Source organism: Eschrichtius robustus, chromosome 2 (genome assembly GCF_028021215.1).
Source record: "Eschrichtius robustus isolate mEscRob2 chromosome 2, mEscRob2.pri, whole genome shotgun sequence".
Taxonomy (NCBI): Eukaryota; Metazoa; Chordata; class Mammalia; order Artiodactyla; family Eschrichtiidae; genus Eschrichtius; species Eschrichtius robustus.
The window spans coordinates 143,822,241-143,829,964 of NC_090825.1; the positions used below are offsets into that span (position 1 = coordinate 143,822,241).

At 51.5% G+C, this 7,724-nt stretch overlaps 1 long non-coding RNA gene and 1 other non-coding gene across 2 annotated transcripts in view; one reads left to right on the plus strand and one right to left on the minus strand.

Annotated features, from left to right (window-relative positions):
• LOC137759743 (uncharacterized) overlaps positions 1-5,485 on the minus strand; it is a 64,339-nt gene extending 58,854 nt beyond the window's left edge. The window contains exon 1 of the long non-coding RNA XR_011073139.1: positions 5,392-5,485. This is a non-coding gene — a long non-coding RNA (uncharacterized lncRNA). The remainder of the gene's footprint in view (positions 1-5,391) is intronic.
• Positions 5,486-7,651: 2,166 nt separating this feature from the next.
• TRNAR-CCU (transfer RNA arginine (anticodon CCU)) lies at positions 7,652-7,724 on the plus strand. The gene has a single exon. It is a non-coding gene; the product is annotated as a tRNA-Arg (tRNA).

The following is a 7,724-nucleotide window of genomic DNA, read 5'->3' on the forward strand; positions in this document are numbered from 1 at the left end:
ATAGATTGGGAGTTTGGGATTAGCAGATGCAAACTATTATATATAGGATGGATAAACAACAAGGTCCTACTGTATAGCACAGGGAGCTATATTCAATATCCTGTGATAAACCATAATGAAAAGAATATGAAAAAGAATATACATGTGGTTAACTAACTCACTTTGCTGTATAGCAGAAATTAACACAACATTGTAAATCAACTATACTTCAATAAAAAACAAAAAAAAAGAACCTGGGGGCCATAAAGAGAGGGAAACAGTGGTTCCCCCAGGAAAGATAACTGCCTAGACAAAAACGTGTTAGCTACTGATATATATCCACTGAAATCATGCATCTGTCCATTCTGTCAACAAAGAGTGCCTACACATCTTAGGTGCTCGGTTGACTAAGCCAAGTGCTGGGGATACAAGGATGAATAAACACGGCCATCCAGGAGCAGTCTGGTGGGGAATACCAACCAGCAAATCAACAGTAGCAATGCAACACGGAAGTGCTGGGGAGAGAACCGTGCAAGGCATGACGGGAACACAGTGGGAGGAGCAGTTAATTCAGCTTTGATGGGAATTTGGAAGAAAGGACACAGACACGTGCACAAATAGCGCCCTGGGAAGATCCTCACTCCCTCTCTCCACACACGGGGAGCAGGACCGCCCCTCAGTGTCAACCACGTTCTGTCGGCAGAGGTCATTCTGCCCATGGGACCAGCCTCTGCTCCACTGCAGGGTTGTCCTTCTGGGCACCGTGAACATTTGGGGTCAGGTGCCTCTGTTGTGGGCTGTCCTGTGCGTGGTAGGATGTTTAGCAACATCCCTGACCTTTATGCACCAGCGCCCCCTGCCTGCATGTGACAACCCAAAATGTCTCCAGACATGGCCAACTGTCCTCTGGGGGGAAAAGCTGCCCTCAGTTGAGAACAGTTGCTCTAGCGCCTTCTCCCCCATCCCCTCCTCCCCCATCTCTCCTCCACCCCAGACTCCAGTCTTTGGAAGGGGGAAGACTCCGTCCCCTGGTTAGGCAGGCTAGTTCCCCCTAAGGAGACATTTATCAGTACTCACCCATGTTCATCCAAGGGATGAACCCCCATCTCCAGGCCAGAGGTTCCAGAACAAAAGACTGGGTCTCTGCCCTGAGTCTCCTTCCGGGCTCCACCACCCAGGAGATACTACTCAGTAGCCGAGTTCATGTGCCAGGTGTGGAGGAGAGAACTGATTGCTCCCCACACCTCTCCCAGGTCCTCCCTCTGCTCCCCCAGACCCCCCTGAGGAGCTGCCCCTGCTGGGGGGAGGGGCGAGGGGGAGAGGCAGTGGCACTGAGCACTGCAGGCAGAACGGCTGCAGGTCTGTCTGAGCGAGGTGATCCAAAAGAGAAAGTGACAAGTGGAGAGGAGCCCGGGACCTCTCAAGGGCCTTCCTTCAGGACCTGGGCAGGATGCTAGGGCCCGAGATCACAGGGTCATGTTTGATTTCCTCCTTCCTACACTGTCCCAGTACTGGAGGTCATGCAGCCCCTTGAAAAGGAACTTTTTTTTTTTTAATAGATTTTATTTATTTATTTATTTATTTATTTATTTATGGCTGTGTTGGGTCTTCCTTGCTGTGCGCGGGCTTTCTCTAGTTGCAGCGAGCGGGGGCTACTCTACGTTGCGGTGCGTGGGCTTCTCACTGCGGTGGCTTCTCTTGTTGCAGAGTACGGGCTCTAGGCACGTGGGCTTCAGTAGCTGTGGCACGTGGGCTCAGTAGTTGTGGCTTGCGGGCTCTAAAGCACAGGCTCAGTAGTTGTGGCGCACGGGCTTAGTTGCTCCGTGGCATGTGGAATCTTCCCGGACCAGGGATGGAACCCGTGTCCCCTGCATTGGCAGGCGGACTCTTAACCACTGCGCCACCAGGGAAGTCCAGAAAAGGAACATCTTGATAGTGACTGATGATGGCCAGTGTTCTGTGGGCAGGGCTGGGCATGCAGCCATGGCATCCATAGCATTTCTAGAGAGAATGCGAGTTGATGTCCATCTGTGCCCAACCTGTAAGGCTTCAAGGGCAGCTTGGAGGAGGGGAGTTCTTCTCAGGAGCGCAAGTCTGTCAGGCTGTTTTCCTTCCTTTTTATTATCATGGGAACCTCCACTGATTGGACATGTCTTGACTCTTGAAGCTCTGGGGGTGTGCCGGGCGTCCTGATGTCAGTGACAGTGGGGCGAGGAAAGAGAGGATGGGCCAGGGCAAGGCGTATCTTACTTCGTCCACCCGGGAGTGTACCACAGACTGTGTTTTTGAAGGATGGGGTGTAAAACACAGGCTCTGCCCCAGGTGCTATGTCCTGCATGTGTGTGTATGTCGAATTGCAACGCACATTGTGTGTTTGTCCGTGTGCAGGGGAGCATACGGTGTATGCCCAGGTGAGTACTGGTTTGTACACTCAAGCACGATTCCCAGTGCAAGCTACGTGGAAGAAGAACAAGTATGGCGGTGTTGGGTGTGTGCAAGACACACTGCAAGGGCATGGGAAGGACTGCGCAGGTGCAGAGATGCTGGGCATGAACGAAGATATCACAAAGAGCGTGTGGAGGGGTGACCTGCGCTGGGCGGGGAATGCACGGGGTATGACTTGTGGAAGTGTGAGGACAATGGAACATGCCGAGCAAGGCTGTGTGCTCAGGAGCGGCAGTACTGATACTGCAGCAAGCGCTGAGGTGAGGTGCTCGTATCCATCCTCACTACACACTCACGCTTCTCCCTGTGCCAAGGGGAGGCGGGAAGTTCCCACAGAGTCACACGCAGCACGGGCTATATACTATGTATATAAAAGCACAGTAGAGGGCTTCTCTGGTGGCACAGTGGTTGAGAATCTGCCTGCCAATGCAGGGGACACAGGTTCGAGCCCTGGTCTGGGAAGATCCCACATGCCGCGGCGCGACTAGGCCCGTGAGCCACAATTGCTGAGCCTGCGCGTCTGGAGCCTGTGCTCCGCAACGAGAGGCCACGACAGTGAGAGGCCCGTGCACCGCGATGAAGAGTGGCCCCCGCTTGCCACAACTAGAGAAAGCCCTCGCACAGAAATGAAGACCCAACACAGCCAAAAATAAATAAATAAATGCAGGGTTTAAAAAAAAAAAAAAAGCACAGTAGAAAGGTCACTTTATCCTTCCTCCTTTGACCTTGTAGGATGGGACAATTGACAGTCTCTACGCCCGAGAGGCTATACAGTGAAATGCTTTTTAGCACAAACTTTGGAATCAGTGATTTGAGTTGGAACCCTGCTCTACCACGTACTTGCTACAAGCCTTCGACACATCTTAAACCTCCCTAAGACCCAGCTTCCTCATATGTGAAATGGGCAAAAGTAATGCTCCATGCCTCCTGTGGAGGTCATGAGAATTCACTGAGGTCCAGGGGTAAAGCACTTACACAGAGATGGAACAGTCCTACATGCTGGCTCTTGTTAACTACAGGATACGGAAGACAGCACTTAGCACCATCACAAAAATGCCCAAGGGACAGAGAACCTGGGCCCTGCCAAAGGCTCCGCTATCGTACCGAGGGCAGAAGCATTGCCGTGGAGGCCCCTTTCCCCGTCATGGCAACCCCACCCCTGCTGGAAGCCCCTGTGTTATCCTGCAGGAGACCTGGTAGAGGGGAAGGACTGACGACCAGCACATAAAGAAATGAGATTCCTCTTCCGAGGCACATCTGTGGATGGGAAAGCATGGGGGAAACAGGATGGAGACCAAGTCGAAGCCATCGGACACTCCAAGCCGGCTCAGGCCCTCAGAACAGAGGGAAGCAGGATAGCCCTTCCCTACCAACTGCAGGCCTCAGCCCACGGCCTCAGGGCCTCAGCCCCTGGCCCCTCCCTGCTGCTCCTGCACTCAGGAATGTACTAGAACCCGCTCCCAAGACGGATACATGTTGTTCCCAGCCCCGTGTTCAGTGACATCACGCGTGGTAGTTTGACATGAGCCACAGAGGGGATGTCTACACCACCATGGACATTGACAAATTTCCATGAGACTGGGGTGGGATACAAAAAAGAATAAAGATGTCAAAGAGCCATTAAGAGGAGGAGAGAGAGGAGAAACCCAAGGGAGAAAAGCTTTCTCTGTTGACTTCAAAGATGCGGGCACTTGGACACCCAAGGTCAAGAACTCAGGCCTGGCATCATTCTAAAATAAATAAACAATTAACTAATAATAATAACTGTGGTAGAAGCAGCAAGAGAACATTTTCTGTGTCCTTCCAAATTTTCGGGGTGTGTTTAACCAGTTCACAATATCACAGTTTGGACCATGATGTGGACCACCCCCCGTAGCAAATGCAGATCCCTGCCTTTAGCTCCCAGGCATTGGTTCTCCCTGTGGCTGGGACCGCTGCCCGTGGACGCTTCATAAAGCCCCCCTCTGAATGGAGCTGCCCAGGGCAAGGTCACACCGCCTACCCTCGGGGGGGGGGGCGGGTGGTGGGGTGGGAAGCCCACATCCAGGGACAGGTCCATAGAGGGCTACAAAGGTCTGGCTGCTCATCTGGGTAAGTGACATCTCTGAAGAGTTGTCCCAGCTCCAGAGCTCCCAGTGGGATTGGCTGAGGCCATTGCTGCTACAGCATTGCAGCCCAAGCTCCCCCTCTGCCCAATCCTGCATCCCTCACTCCCTCCTGGGTGCTGTTCCTGACACACTAAGAAACATCCTGCACTCAAATCTCCAGCCCAGAATCTTTTCCCCAGGGAACTCAACCTAAGACACCCCCTACCCATCTCCCTGTAAATAGACCACTGCCCAGGAGAACTAATGTCCAGTCCCATGTGGTTCTCTGCAGTGGGGGCGTGTGCATGACTGTGGAAATGCCTGGGACCTGCAGAGCCAACGCAGGTGATTCCTCGGAAGAGGTGCCTCACCGTGTGTTCTGCTGGGGGAAGGGGTAAGTAGGGGGAGAAGCATGATGGAGTGTGCGTGCGTGTGTGTGTGTGTGTGTGTGTGTGTGTATACATGTGTGAGCTGCTCTTCGTTTTCCAGGCCGGCACCCCTGTTGAAGGGCACAGCAAGGGGAGGGGAGACAAAAGAAAGCCACCTGCTTGTTGAGTTTAGCAGCACCCAGGAGCTCTGCGGCAATAGCCACCTGCCCTGCTGACTACACAGGGACCAGAGCGTGCAGGAACACATGCCCTCTCTACATCCAGGCACAAAACGCACACTGCCCCAAACACACAGCCCACATTCCAGGTCCTGGTTCTTGGGTGGAGATGGGAAGAACTCAGCCCAGCTCACCTTTAGTGCAAGAGGTGAAGCTGAAGAATCAGGCTCTGGGATCAGCTCCTGGTCACAGGTAAATCCTAGCCTCTGGCACATGTCACTCGCTTCTGCATAAGCCCATTCATTCATTCCCCCAAAGACTCGCTGCACTTACTGTTTGCTGTCTTGCTGGCTCAGAAGCTCCCTTCATGATGGGAGCCCCAGCTGACTCTTCTCAAGAGAATGCTGCATAGATGGAGAGCTTCTCCAGCACCTGGACGAAGGGGGTTCCTGGCCTCCCGGCCGACGAGAGGGCTCTGTTGGACAAACTGCAGGCAGTGGACCCCGTCCATGCTGATGGTTCCAAGCAGAGGCAGAACTTGCCCCCCGCCTTCCCCCATAATTCTCCTGCCCAATCCAGGCACTCACTGGTAGCCCATGGGTGAACCTTGCCCCTATTGAGGGGCAACCATGTTACTTGTTAACTTGCTGATTGGAAATGAGTTCTTCTTCAGCGGTGCTGGAGCTGAGCTAAGAATGAACACCTGTGGAGGGGAGGGCTTCTGAGTCCTTGTGCCCTTACAGTAACAGTCATACCATTCACTGTTTAGATTAATCTAGAACTTTACCAAGCACTCAGACGCGAGATCTCAGGTGCTGGTAGAATCTTCTGTATTCCCAGGGGTGAGGGGTGGTTATGTTACACCAGCTACTCTGCAGCCTGGAATTTAATGTCAGGCAGGCCTGGGTCTGAATTCCCAGAGTTACTTACATTTTGAGGCTGGAGGTGGGACGTGCCAGCTCGATGCCTGGTACAGGGTACGTACTCAATCCACGGCCACTATCGATGCTATTATCACTGCTGTCCCCCAGAGAAGCCCCTGTTTACGAGGTGAGCCCCCTTGGAGGCTGTGTGTAGGGCAAACCCATCCTGTGTCTGTTCTCATGCCATCCTCTGGTCCCTGGCCCATGTCAGAGGGCTGGCCAATCTCTGAAGGCCCGTCCCACTGCCTTAAGAGCTGCCAAATGTGAGGGCTTCCCAGGCTGGACCTTACGTTTGATCACCAGGAAATGAAAACATAACGATACCAGGAGACTGAGGCCAGGAAATGCCTGCGAATCCCTGTTAATTTCACGCAGGTGCAAGTTTTCAGCCTCCCAGGCAACTTCAGTTATTGAGTTGGGTCGGGGGTGGACATCAGAGGGGCCGCAGCCCACTGGCAGCCGAGCTCTTAAAGGGACATCCAGGGAGCTGTCCCGGAAGATGAGCCAAAGAGTGTCTCCATCCTTCTTAATCTGGATCAGCTCAGACATGGTGACCCATGGTCACACCCAAACCCAGATTTCTTTTCCCTTATTTGGAATATGGTGGGCAAGTTTCTCCCCTACCTTAGCTTGTTTTCCTTTATAAAGACTTTTACAATAAAAATGTTAAGCTATGTGAGATCTATCTAGAGCCCAGGCCATTCAGCTCACTAGGGGAGAGATGGATGTTTGCTGGGCTTTTTTAGTTATAAAGCCGCTCAAATCCTCATATCAGAAGTTCATAGAGAGGAATTTAACAGATCATCTAAAGCAATTCAGTGCACATTGTTAGACAGCCTAGTAGTTGCTGCTGCTGCAGTTTAGCCAACATTTATCGAGGTGTATTCCACGCCATCTCATCTCAGAGATGAGAGTTGAATAAAACATAAAATACAGTACCTTTTTTAAAAAAATTATTTACTGATTTTCAACAATATTGCCACATTTGCGTTTCTCTTCGTCTCTCCCTCCGAAATGCTCAAAAGTTTCCTGAACCATGTGAAGTAAGTTGTAGACGTCGTGACACTTCACCCCGAAATGTTTCAGCTTCTATCTCCTGAGAACAAGGATTATTCTCCTGCAATAACTACAATACCACCGTCACTCCTGAGACAGTTAACACCAACATGATAATATTGTCTAAATTGCGTTCCATATTCCCTTTTACCCGAGTGTCCCAGGAATGTTCTTTGTGGCTTGCTTTTTTTAAAGCAATCTAGGATATACTCATGGTTCATGCACTGCATTTGGCTTCTTCCTAATGTTCTGATAGATGTAAAGAAAGAGACAGAGCTCTCAAAGACTTTTGAGAAAGAAACTTCAGATTCAAAATAAAAAGACAGATCCTTCCATAAGGACACTTGGATGCTGCATAATTCTCATTCCTCACCACAGATGGGCAAATTATTTCCGAGAGGGGCATATGGACTCCTAATTATTCCAACAGTTTAATGCCATCTGGTCCCTACAAGCAGAAAAAGTGGTTACGAGGTGGTGTCAGGGAATCTTAGGCCCTGATCAGGGTTTAGCCCATGTTCTCTAATGCAAATCCAGGTCAATCTGGGCGGGGTCTGTTCTGGGTACTGGAAATGTGGGAAAGATGAAAAACATCTTTCCCGGTGCTCGGGACTTCCCTGGTGGTCCAGTGGTTAAGACTCCGTGCTCCTGATGCCGGGGGCCCAGGTTCGATCCCTGGTCAGAGAA